Source organism: Chiloscyllium punctatum, chromosome 18, assembly GCF_047496795.1.
Source record: "Chiloscyllium punctatum isolate Juve2018m chromosome 18, sChiPun1.3, whole genome shotgun sequence".
In the NCBI taxonomy this organism is placed as follows: Eukaryota; Metazoa; Chordata; class Chondrichthyes; order Orectolobiformes; family Hemiscylliidae; genus Chiloscyllium; species Chiloscyllium punctatum.
The window spans coordinates 8607659-8621193 of record NC_092756.1 but is presented as its reverse complement, the minus strand read 5'-3'; the positions used below and the strand labels follow the sequence as shown (position 1 = coordinate 8621193).

General features: G+C 44.8%; 1 long non-coding RNA gene across 1 annotated transcript in view; it reads right to left on the bottom strand.

Annotated features, from left to right (window-relative positions):
* LOC140488921 (uncharacterized) overlaps window positions 1-10635 on the bottom strand; it is a 28436-nt gene extending 17801 nt beyond the window's left edge. The window contains exon 1 of the long non-coding RNA XR_011963052.1: window positions 10604-10635. This is a non-coding gene — a long non-coding RNA (uncharacterized lncRNA). The remainder of the gene's footprint in view (window positions 1-10603) is intronic.
* Between the last annotated feature and the right edge of the window lie 2900 nt (window positions 10636-13535).

Genomic DNA, 13535 nt, shown 5'->3' with positions numbered 1-13535 from the left:
TTGTACAAGAGGAGCACACCACGGGTCTGAGGGCTCCTGTCACAACGTCTCTCTAGATTCAGCTAATTACTCCCATTAAGAGAATTTAAAAGAGCTTTCAACCTTCCTTCACTTCAAACATTTCCATTATATATCAAAAGCCCCAATCTTTACTTAAGCTGATACATTATATTTTAAAAACTTAACAAATATTCTGCAGGTATCACTTACAAATTGGCTGTTCCCATTGGTGAATTTCTCAATGGCCTGAACTAAACCAGAGTTTCAGCTTCAACTTCTCCCTGTCTCACCTCCCTCTGTTTTCACCCAACTCCAAAACCCACTCATTGAGTCAAGCAACACTCAGTGCAGCCCTGTCATTTTCACTGTCTGCTCACACCTACACTGCCCTCAGCCTCCTGTCCTGTTCCAATGCATCGCAATGGGAGCTCAGGAACTGTATCTCATCTTTCAGCTCAGCCCTTTGTAACCCCAGAGTCAACATGGACCTCAGCAGTTTCTGGATGAATGGACAGTTGCCAGAACCTGGAACATTCCACCTGAAAAGGTACTGGAATTTGAGTTCACAAAGAATTTTAATGAGAATTTTGCAGGGAGTTGAAAATTAGGAGTTTACAGGTTAACATCATGAAGTGAGTGATTGGGACTAAATCTGACAGTTCCTGCAAAGAGACTAGGTATAATTTGGATAAATCTGTGCTCCCACTCAGGCCAAATCGCCCATGGGGAATTCAACCACAAATCCGAACATCTTTCTGCATTTTGCTTCACAAAAGTATTGGAGATATTTTCCCAGAGACTGAACAGACAACCCTTTCTCCTTCCACAGTAAAATGCTAATGATATTCAGATCCTGATGACTCCGCTGAGTGCAGAAAACTGCTTTTTTGAGATCCTGTCCTCAATTATTCTCATTTAATATCCCATTAAAACATTCACAAAACAAATCTCAGCCAGTGCAGGATGAATTGGAAAGACAAATATTTCTCTGGTATGTGTCTGATTTGTAAATGCTCCTCTTCAAATCACCCCTCCCCCACCCAGGAAGAGGACATGTCCATGCACCTTGCTGTACCGTGCCCCCAATAAAAATGGCGGCCATAACCCAGGACCTATCACTGACTGAGGCCCACAGCCGTTTTCCCATTTGCTGTAAACATGGAACCAAGAGTTTCTAATTCAGGACTAACACCCTGTACAGACGTGTAAATAAAACTTCCCAGTCTAAACTGAATCATTTTCTCCCGGTTTCCGCTGCCACTCCCCCTTCCCAGTTTCCGGCTCCTGCACACACCAAGGGCCATTCCGGGTCCATTGACCCTTCCTCAGAACCGATGGCAGCTGGGAAAATTAGACTCCCTACAGTGTGGAAACCGGCCATTCGGTCCAAAACATCCACACTGACCCTCCGAAGAGTATCCCACCCAGACCCATTCCGCTACTCTGTTACTCTAAATTTCTCCTGAACAACGCACCTCACCTACACATCCCTGAACATGACGGGAAATTTAGCTTGGCCAATTCACCTAACCTACACATCTTTGGACTGCAGGAGATAGGGGTAAAAGAGTAAATAATAGGTGGGATGGAGCGACCCTTCAACAACATGGCAACATTTACTCATCTCCTCTCCCCGACCTTATCTCAGATCCAACCCTCCAACTCAGCACCGCCCTCAAACTGTCCCATCTGTCCCTCTTCCTTCCCAATTATCCACTCCACCCTCTCACCATTACCCCCACCTGCATTTTCCTATCGCCTGCCCAACTACCTTCCCAACAGCCCTACACACCCATCCTATTATCTGTCCTCTTCCCCACCCTCACATTCCTGAAGAAGTGCTTAGGCCCAATATGTCAATTCGCCTGCTCCTTGCATACTGCCTGACCTGCTGTGCACATTCAGCGGGACACTTTAACACAAATTGGAAGAACATCACCTCATCTTGTACCTGGGGACCCTTCAGCCCTCTGGCCTCAATATTGGATTCCATAATTTTAAGTCCTAAGTCTCCTACGTACTAGTGTCCTAGCCCCCATCCCATAGACCAGGCCCTGTTATTACATCGCCTGCAATTACACACTACCTATGGTTAGTCACTAACAGTCTCCATAAAGAGCTATTCACCCTCCCCAAGGCAGATCTTTACCCACTCCTTTGTCCAACTGCTCCCATCGCGTTCTTTGGAATCTATCACCACCTATCATTTACTCCTTAACCCCTACCTTCTGCATATAAACCAACATTGTTTCTCAGGAACATCAGTTCTGACAAAGGGTCATTGGATCAGAAATGTTAACTTTGACTTCTCTTTACAGATTGTGCCAGACCTGCTGAGCATTTTCAGGATCTTCTGGTTGTTGTTTCTGATTTACAGCATCCGCAATTCCTTTGGTTTTCATTTACTGGGAGTTTATAATTCAGGTCTAGCAGCCTACATCGTGTGTTTATCAACCCACCCAGTCCACAAACTCAATCTCTCTCCCAGTCTCTGCTGTCTCTCCCACTCCCTTCACACTCACTGGGTCCCCCCCTCACAGTGACATTGCACCTGCACAGCTCATGGTCACGTGTTGGCCTGCTGGCCACACCCCTCATTCACTCCCATTGGCGGGAGGATTACACCGACTCCCCTATTGGTCTGAAGCTGCCATCAATCAGCCAGGTCCCATTGTGACTTGGGTGGTAGGAGGCTGAGGGGTGACCTCAGAGGTTTATAAAATCATGAGGGGCATGGATGGGATACAGAGACAAGGTCTTTTCCCTGGGGTTAGGATTTCCAGAATGAGGGGGCATAGGTTTAAGGTGAGAGGAGAATGATATAAAAGAGACACAAGGGGCAACTTTTTTCATGTGCGTGTATGGAATCTACTGTCAGGGAAGTGGTGACAGCTGGTATAGTTCCACCATTTGAAAGGCAGCTGGATGGGTATATGAATAGGAAGGGCGTAGAGTGATATGGGCCAACTGCTGTCAGATAGGACTAGATTAGGTTGGGATATCTGGTCGGTGTGGACTAGTTTGACGAAAGGGTCTGTTTCCTTGCTGTACATGACTGTGGCTCTGCCCTGGGATGAGCTTCATTATTCAGTGAATGGGGCAGTATCACAGAGCCCAGGGGCTGGGGGCTATTCAGCCCATTGGGGCTGTACTCTCTCCCTCTGGAGATGCTGCCAATCTGCCCTTTCTCCACTCCCATTTACCAGGAGCCCTCCACATTTATCCTCAAATAGTTAAATTACAAATCTGTTTTGACAATAACAAAAGCTGCATCCAGCTTTGATTCAAACTGTTCCAGATGATCAGAACCTACTGAATAAAATAGCCTTCACATTTTTAACCTGCATTATTTGCCAATTACCTGAAAGTAGTTACTAAAAATTGTGACAATAATTTTCTCTCGGTGTCTCTGTAAATTAAATATCCTGGAAACAAATCTGTTTCTGGTTGAAATCACTGCTTAACCTTCTCAGCTCCAAGGAGAATTGTCAGGTCTTTTGCTAACTCTCCATAAAAGAGAAATCTATCTTAATTTGAATTTAAGAGTGTCATAGAGATGCACAGCACAGAAACAGACACTTCGGTCCAACTCGACAATGCCGCCCAGATATCTTAAATTAATCTTGTCCCATTTGCCAACACTTTGCCCATATCCTTCTAAGTTTCCTAAACACGTACCCAATCAGATACCTTTTAAATGTAGTCGTACCAGCCTCCACACTTCCTCAGGCGACTCATTCCATACACGTACCATATTCAGCTTGAAGATATTGCTCTTTAGATCGCCTTTCTATCTTTTCCCTCACACCTCCCGTCTGTGGTCTCTGGTTTTGGACTCCCCTAACCTGGGAATAAGACCCTGGCTGTTCACCCTAACCATGTCCTTCACGATTTATCAACCTCGAAGGTCACCTCTCAGCATCCGATGCTCCAGTGAAAACAGCCCGAGCCTATTCAGCCTCTCTGTATGGGTCAAACCTTCAACCCTGGAAACATCTTTGCACACCTTTTCTGAATCCTGTCAAGTTTTATAATATCATTCCGATAGCGGGGAAACCAGGACTGAAAGCAGAATTCCAGAAATGGCTGAATCAATGTCCTGTACAGCTGCAAAATAATGTCGTAACTCCTATACATAATGCACAGACAAATAAAGGCAAGTATACCAAATGCCTTCTTCACCACCCTGCCTATTCCACTTTCAAAGAACTATGAACCTGTACCTCAACGTCTCTGTTCAGCAACACTCCCCAGGCCCTTCCCATTAAATGTATAAGTCCTGCCCTGATTTGTTTTTCCAAAATGCAGCACCTCACATTTATCTGAATTCCACTCCATCTGCCACTCCTCAGCCCAGTTGATTGAAGTCTCATTGTACTCGGAGGTAACTTTCTTCCCTGTCCACTGCGTCTCCAATTTTGGTGTCTATGTAACGTCACTAATCATAGCTCCTATATTCACATCGAAATCATTTATATAAATGATGAAAAGCAGTGGACCCAACACCAATCCTTAAACCATATTGCTCATCACAGGGCTCCAGTCCGAAAAGCAACCCTCTACCATTATCCTCTGTCTCCAATTTTCCAGCCAATTTTGTATAATTTGTTAACCAGTCTGTTATGTTGAACCTTGTTGAACATCTTTCTGAAGACCAAGTTAGTGACTTCCATGCACAAAGCTATGCTGACTATCCCTAATTATTTCTTGCCTTTCCAATTCCATCCAAATCCTGTCCCTGAGAAGCCCTTCCAACAACTTGCCTGACTTCAGGCTCACCGGTGTATTGTTCCCTGGACTTTCCTCACCACCTTTCTTAAATAATGGCGCCCGTCTTACAACACCTCACCTGTGGCTATTGGTGATACAAATATCTCAGCGAGGGGCCCGGCAATCACTTCCCTAACTTCCCACAAAGTTCTGGGACACACCTGATCAGGTCCCAGGGATTTATTCAGCTTTATGTATTATAAGATATCCAGTACATCAGTCTCTGTAATATGGAAACTTGTCAAGTTATCACTATTTATTTTTCCAAACTGTCTCACCTCCACATTCTCTAAGTAAAAGCTGACATGAAATCCTCCCACCTCCGATGGTTCCACAGACAGCCTTGCTGATCTTTGAGGGTCCCTAATCTCTGCCTGGTTACTCTTTTGTCCTAGGTGTATTTGTCGCATCTCTTTGGATTCTCCCTTAAACCTATTCCCCAAAGTTATCTCATGTCCCCTTTTAGCCCTCATGGTTTCCCCAGACTACTGCCCTTTTACTCCTGGAGGGATTCACGCAAACCCAGCTGTCTGTACCTGCCATATCCCTCCTTCATTTTCTTGACCAGAGCCTCAATTTCTCTCGACAGGCAGCATTCCTTACACCTACCAGCCTTGGCCTTAACAGGAACATACTGTCTGTGTACTCATGTTGTTGCAGGCCTATGGATGCAATGGCAGATGAGGACAGAGAAGCAATCGTTCTCAGTAAAGAGGTGGTGTTGGGAAAGATAACAGCCTAAAGGTAGATGGGTCGTCTGGCTGTGATGGAGTGCATCCCAGGGGACTATAACAAATGGCAGAGGGTAAATAGCAAACGCACTCGTGATAATTCACTAAAATGTGCTGGACTCTGGGACAGTTCTGACAGATTAGATAGCTGCAAATGTGATGCCAATATTTTAAAATGGACCTGTTAGCATAACTTCTGTAGTGGGGGAAATGCTCGATCTCTCAAGGAAGAAATAGTGAGCTATCTGGATAGAAATTGTCTCAGAGCAGACACAGCATCGATTCATGAAAGGTAGACAACACTAAGCTGAGTGGTAGAGCAATGTGTGCAGAGGCCAATGTAAGTCTGCAGAGGGATACGGATAGGTTAAGTGAGTGGGTAAGGGTCGAACAGATGGAGGACAATGTTGGGAAATGTAAGGTCATCCATTTTGGTCGGACTAACAGCTAAGTGAAGAAATGGTGAAAACTTGCAGCACGCTGTTGTACAGAGGGAGCTGGGTTTCCTTGTACATGAATCACAGGAAGTTGGTTTGCAGGTACAGCAGGTAAATAAGACAGTGAAGGGAATATTGAACTTCATTGCTAGAGGGATGGTTATGCTGCAGCTGTACAGGGCGCTGGAGAGGCCACACCTGGAGTACTGTGTACAGGTTTGGTCTCCTTACTTCAGGAAGGATGTACTGGCACTGGAGAGGGTGCAGTGGAGGATCACTAGTTTGAGTCAGGATTTCAGAGGGTTGGCGTATGCGGAAAGATTGAGAAAACTAGTTCTATACTCATTGAAATTTCGAAGTATGGGGGGTTGGATAGGAAAAAAATTGAAATTATGAAGGGAGTAGATAAACTAGAAGCAGGGAGGTGATTTCCACTGGGGACAGAGCAAACTAGGGAGCAGAGAGTCAAAATAAGGGGATATCAGATTTAGGACTGAGTTCAGGATGGACTTCTTCAGATAAATCTGTGAATCTGTGGAATTTGCTGCTGAGTGCAGCAGTTGACGTTATCAACTTGACTATCGTTAGGTCAAAAGGTAGATTTATGAACAGGAAAGGAATTAAGGGTTATGGTGAGAGATCAGGAAAGTGGAGCGAGGGCATGAAAAGATCAGCCTTGATCTTATTGAATGGCAGAGCAGGCTTGAGGGGCCAGATGGCCTACTCCTGCTCCTCTTCCTTATGTTATGTTCCCACTTTCCAGCTGTCCCTTTACCTGGGAATAGCAAAGAAATATTGAACGCTCTCGCTTTGTACCGTCAAAATTCGCCTTTGTCCAATTTAGAACACCGTTTAGATCTGGTTTATTATTTTCTGTAACTATTTTAAAACTAGGAGAATTATCAGAGAATCCCGAGTGTGGAAGCAGGCCATTCTGCCCATCACATCCACACTGACCCTCAAAGCCTCCGACCTTAAACCTGTAACGCTGCATTTCCCACGGCTAATCCACCTAGCCTGCACATCCCTGAACAATATGGGCAATTCAGCCTGGAATATCCACCCAACCTGCATATCTTTAGATAGTGGGAGGAAACCACAGCAAACAGACGAAACCCACGCAGGTAATAACAACAAGGTGATCATCCCTTTCTTATTTCCCAGGTCAACCTAAGTAACTTCGCTGGACGTAATCTCAGAATATCCTCCCTCAGCACAACTGTAATGCTCCCCCTAATCAAAAAGGCCACTCCACCTCCTCTCATGTCCCCCTTTCTATCCTTCCTCTTGCATCGATACCCAGGAACATTACGCTGCCAGTCCTACCCATCTCTGAGCAACGTTTCTGTAATACTCATGATATCCCAGTGCCACATTCAAAACCATACCCTGAGCCCATCTGCCTTCCCTGTCAGGCCTCTTGCATTGAAGTAAATGCAGTGTAACTTGTCAGTTCTACCTGGTTCTGTGCCTTGCCCTTGCCTGCCTTGAGTGTCTGACTTCTGAACTGTACCAGCCCCAGACTTACCTCTTTTCTCACTATCTCTTTGAGTTTACCCACACTCCCTCACTGGTTTAATGCCTCCTGAGTAGCACGAGCAAATCTCCCTGCCTGGATATCAGACACCTTCCAATTCAGGTACAATCCATTCTTCTTATGCACATCAACTCTACTCAAGAAGAGATTACAATGATCAAAAGATGTGAATCCTTCTGCCCTACACCAGCTCCTTAGCCAATCATTCATCTCCTCCATCCTGCTATTCCTCGTCTCACGAGCATGTAGCACCTGGAGTAATCCACATATTATGATCGAGGACCTGGTTTATTATATTCCAGGCTAATCTGCTATATTCTCTCATCAGGACTTCATCTTTTCCAGTTCCTATGTCATTGGTACCAATGTACAATGACCTCCCACTGGTCATTCTTTCCTTTGAGAATATTCTGCTACCTGTCCGAAACATCCTTGACCCTGGCACCAGGGAGGTACCACCCCATTCTAATGTCTCACTGTCAGCTGCAGAAACAGCAGTCTGTGCCCGACTAGAAAGTTCCTTATCATCCTTGAGCGTTTGAAATCTGATATACATCTCATTATAGTGGAGCCAATCTCAGTATCAGTAACTTGGCTGTCAGTCCAACATTCCCTCAAAGTCTATGACCACCTACATTATCCAAAACAGTAAACTTGTTTGAGATGGAGATAGCCACAGGAGACTCATGGCTGAAAAAATGTGTTGCTGGAAAAGCGCAGCATTAAAGGAGCAGGAGAATCGACGCTTCGGGCATAAGCTCTTCTTATGCCCGAAAGGTCGATTCTCCTGCTCCTTTGATGCTGCCTGACCTGCTGCGCTTTTCTAGCAACACACTTTTCAGCTCTGATCTCCAGCATCTGCAGTCCTCACTTTCTCCACAGGAGACTCATGCTCGACCTACCTCCCTATCCTACCTTTCCGAGAGGTAACCCAACTACCTGACTGTATCTGCAGTTTTTCAGCCTGAAACTGCTACCTATTACACATCTTGACTCTTGTAAATTTTTCATTTCCATTAAGCATCGCTCCATCTGATCCATGTGATCCAAGAGGATTTGCATCACTTCCTGCAGGCTATCATCAGGATCATTCAAACTCCCCCTACTCTCCTCCAGGAAGTGCACATCACTGTACGAATGGCCATCTCTGCACCTTAATCTGTAGACCCAGAAAAATGCAGAGTCTTACAGCTTTACAAAAGACAACTCTCGAATACATTAAAACCTGTATTTTATATTTAAAACATTCAACCAAAAGATCATAACAGAGGCACTTAAACTAGTAGACACTCACCCTACTGAATGTTGCGGATTTTAAAAAGTAAAACAGATTTACCTTTTAAGAAACTGAAACCCACTGAGCTGATCCCCGGCTGCGAGTCACAGACAGACAGCACGGAAACAGACCCTTCGGTCAAATTCGTCCATGCTGACCAGATATCCGAACCTAATCTCGTCCCATTTGCCAGCACTTGGTCGATATCCCTCTAAACCCTTCCTATTCATATACCCATCCAGATGCCTAATAAATGTTGCAATTGTACCAGCCTTCACAACTCCCTCTGGCAGCTCATTCCATAAACACAACACCGTCGCATGAAAAGGTTGCCCCTTCCGGCCCTTTTACATCTTACCCCTCTCACGCTAAATCTATACCCTCTAGTTCTAGACTCCCCCACTCCAGTGAAAATACCATGTCTATCTATCTGATCCATGCTCATGATTTTATAAACCTCTGAGATGACTCTTTAGCCTCTGATTCTCCAGGGAAAACAGCCCCAGCCTGTACAGCCTCTCCCTATATCTCAAACCCTCCAACCCTGGCAATATCCTTATAAATCTTTTCTGAACCTTTCAAGTTACACAACATCCTTGTGATAGGTGGAGAACAGAATTGTGCCCAATATTGCAAGAGTGGCCAAACCAATGTCCTCAACAGCTGCAACATGACCTCCCAACTCTCTTACTCAATACTCTGACCAATAAAGGAAATCATACTAAACACCTTCACTATCCTATCTACCTGCGCCTCTCCTTTCAAGGAGCTGTGAACCTGCACAGCAAGGTCTCTTTGTTCAGCAACACTCCCCAGGACCTGACCATGACGTGTATCAGTCCTGCTAAGCTTTTCTTTTCCAAAATGCAGCACCTCGCACTTATCTGAGTTAAACTCCATCTGCCACTCCTCAGCCCATTTGCCCATCTGATTAAAATCCCATTGAAATCTGAGGTAACCTTCTTCACTGTCCACTACATCTCCAATTTGGTGCCATCCACAAACTTACTAACTATACCTCCTGTGTTCATATCCAATTCATTTATTTAAATGATGAGAAGTCGTGGACCCAGCACCAATCCTTGTGGCACTCTACTAGTCACAGGCCTCCAGTCTGAAAAATAATCATCCATCACCACCACCCTCTGTCTTCTGCCTTTGAGCCAGTTCTATATCCAGATGGCTACGTCCGTGAGATCTAACCTTGCTAATCAGCCTCCCATGGGGAACCTTGTCGAACACCTTACTGAAGTCCATATAGATCACATCTACTACTCTTCTCTCATCAGAAGTTATGCTGACTATCCATAATCAGTCTGTGCTTTTCCAAATACACGCAAATCCTGCCGCTCAGGGCGCCCTCCAACACCTAGTCTAGCACAGCATCTGTAGTTCCCGGGCTTGTCCAAACCACCTTCGTTAAATAGTAGCACCATATTGACCAACTCGCAGTCTTCTGGCATCTCAGCTATGACTATCAATAACACAAAAGTCTCAGCAAGAGGCCCAGAAATCACTTCCCTCGCTTCCTACAGAATATTTTTATACACCAGATCAAAGCCTGAGGATTGAACCACCTTTATGCCTTTCCAATATCCAGTACTCTGTATTATGGACAATTTTCAAGATGTCACCATTTATTTCCCCACATTGTACATCTCCCATGTCCTTCTCCACAGTAAATACTGATGCAAAATATTGCATTTTGATAAAACAAACGAGGGCAGGAGGTACACTAATTAAAAGTAAGGCTTTGAGTAGTGATATGGAACAAAGAGACCGAGGGGTTCAGGTCTTCCTAGTCTGTGTCACATGTAGACAGGGTGGTTAAGAAGGTGGTTAGCAAACTTACCTTCATTGCTCAGACCTCTGAGTACCGGAGTTCGGAATTTAGGTTGAGGCTGTACAGGATGTTGGGGAGGCCTCTTCTGGAATACTGTGTCCAGTTCTGGTTGTGCTGTTATAGGAAGGATATTATTAAATTGGAGCGGATTCGGAAGAGACTAACCGGGATGTTGCCATGAATGGAGGGATTGTGTCACAAGGAGAAACTGGATAGGCTGGGATGCTTTTTCACTAGAGCGTAGGAGGTTGAGGGATGACCTTAGAGGTTTATAAAACCATGAAGCGTGTAGACAAGGTGAATGGCCGGGGGTAGGGGTGGGGGGGTGGGGAGGGGTGGGGAATTCAAGACCTGGGTGCATACAATTTGAAAATAGATGAGAATGGTTTAAAAAGTAAATTGGGGATTTGTTTTTACTTTTACATGTGTGAAGTGAACTCCCAGAAAAAAGAGGCAGCTATGAATACAATTACATTGTTTAAAAGACATTTAGACAAGTCCATAAACAGGAAATGTTTGGATGAATGTGGACCAAGCGGAGGGAGGGGCGATTAATTTAGTTGGGAATTATGGTCGACACGGACTGGTTTAACCACAGGGTCTGTCTCTGTTCTGTATCACTTTATGACTCTAACTCTCACTATCTCTGTGAATTCCTCCATGCTCACAACTCCCCAGATCACTGTCACCTCATCCAAACTAAACTCTTCCTTATCTCTAGAAATCCTCTCTAGCCTCAGAACCATCACTATCTCTGGTATCACAAACATCTCAATCTCTGTAACATCCTCCAATCTCCTCCTGTCTCATTACCCTCACGATCTCTAATCTTGACAACCTCCACAAATCTGTCCTTCTCCACATTAAACACTGATGCCACACGTTTAGTATCCCCCTACAACCCCATCTCCTGCGTCTTCACACATAGGCTGCCTTGCTGAACTTTGAGGTGGCCTATTCTCTCTCTAGTGACCCATTTGCTCTTAAATGTATTTCTAAAAACCCTTTCCCTATTCGCCAAAGCGGTCTCCTGTCCCCTTTTTGCCTTACTGATTTAACTCTTAAGTATACTCCTCTTGCCTTTATACTCAAAGGATGTTTGTGATTTTTGGATTGGAATAAATGCGAAATATTACATCTTGATAAAACAAACGAATGCTGGACTTACACTGATTAAAAGTTGGGCCTCGGATAGTGATATGGAACAAAGAGACCGAGGGGTTCAGGTCTTTGAACTATGTGTCACATGCAGACAGGGTGGTTCAGAAGGGCTTTAGTACATTTGCCTTCATTGCTAGGATCTTTGAATATAGGAGTTAGGACGTTATGTTGAGGTTGTACAGGATGTTGGGGAGGCCTCTTCTGGAATACTGTGTCTAGTTCTGGTTGTGCTGTTATAGGAAGGATATTATTAAATTGGAGCAGGTTCAGAATAGATTTACCAGGATGGTGATGGGAATGGATGGTTTGAGTTATAAGCAGAGTCTGGATAGGCTGGGTCCTTTTTCAGTGGAGCACAGGAGGCTGAGGGGTGACCTTATGAGAAGTTTATAAAATCCTGAAGAGTTTCGGTAATGTGAACAGCAGGTGCCCTTTCCAGGAGGGGGCGTGATTCAAGATTGGGGACATACGTTTTTCACGTTAACAAGTAAGGCTTTAAAAAGAAGTTCCGGATTTTATTTTTTGTTTTTGCACAAAGAGTGGTTCACGTGTGAAATAAACTTGCAGGAGACGTGGTAGATGTGAATGCAATTACAATTTCAGGGTGGCACTGTGGCTCAATGGTTCGTACTGCTACCTCTCAGCGCCAGGGACACAGGCTCAATTCCTGCATTGTGTGACTGTCCATGTGGAGTTTGCATATTCTTCCCCATGACAGCGTGGGTTCCTCCAGGTGCTCCCGTTTCCTCCCACAATCCACAGATGCACAGGGTAGGTGAACTGGCCGTGCTCAATTGCCCATTGTGTTCAGGGATGATTGGGTTGAGTGAATTAGTCAGGTGTAAATATAGAGCAAAAGGGTAGGGGAATGGGATTAGAATAGGAAAAAAAACATTTGGACCCGTATATCAATAGGGCATGCTAGGATGGACTTGGACCAAGTGGAGGCAGGTGCGATTCGTTCAGTTCGAATTTATGGTCGACACGGAATAGTTGGACCACAGGGTCTGTGCCAATGCTGTGTAACTTTGTGACTCGTTATCTCTATAAATTCCTCTATGCTTGGAACTCTCCCTATCAGTGCCACCTCGTCCAGCCTTACAAAGCTTCCTCATCTCTATAATTCCTCTCCAGCCTCAAAATCCAAAAACCTCTATCACAAATATCTCTATCTCTGTAACATCCTCCATCCTCACAATCCTTTCCAACTTGCATCTCCTCCAGATTCATTATCCTCCCCATGTCTAATCCCCTCCAGTCTCTCAAAGCTCTGCTATATGTGCCTTTCTTTATTTCCAGCTTTCAGGATGCCCAATGTTTATTTCTCACTTGATGATGGCCCTTTACAATTCCTACGCTGAGCTTCTGAATTTCCTCTTAAACTTCTGCGTCTCACTTTCCTCCCAAAAACATTGACCAATCACGTGTCATCTATTCTAGTATCACCTTTTCTGACCTGATATCCAATGGAGCCTGTCATATTCCTATAATAAACATCTCAGCGGTCTTCAGAACAGAAAAACGCTCTGGTGGTCCATCGAGTCTGTGAGAAAAAAACTACCACCGAACTATCCTCATCTATTTTCCAGTACTTGTGGAAAAGTGTCATCTCTCATGGCATAGCAAGTGCACACTAAATACATCTCAAATGTTTTGGAGATTTGTGTCTCCCACCCTCACAGACAGTGAGGTTTAGTGCAACTGTTGTTCGATGATGACATCAGCCACAGGAACACAGAGCAGCTGGGTCTGTGCAAACCAAAGGTCGCCCACACATTGG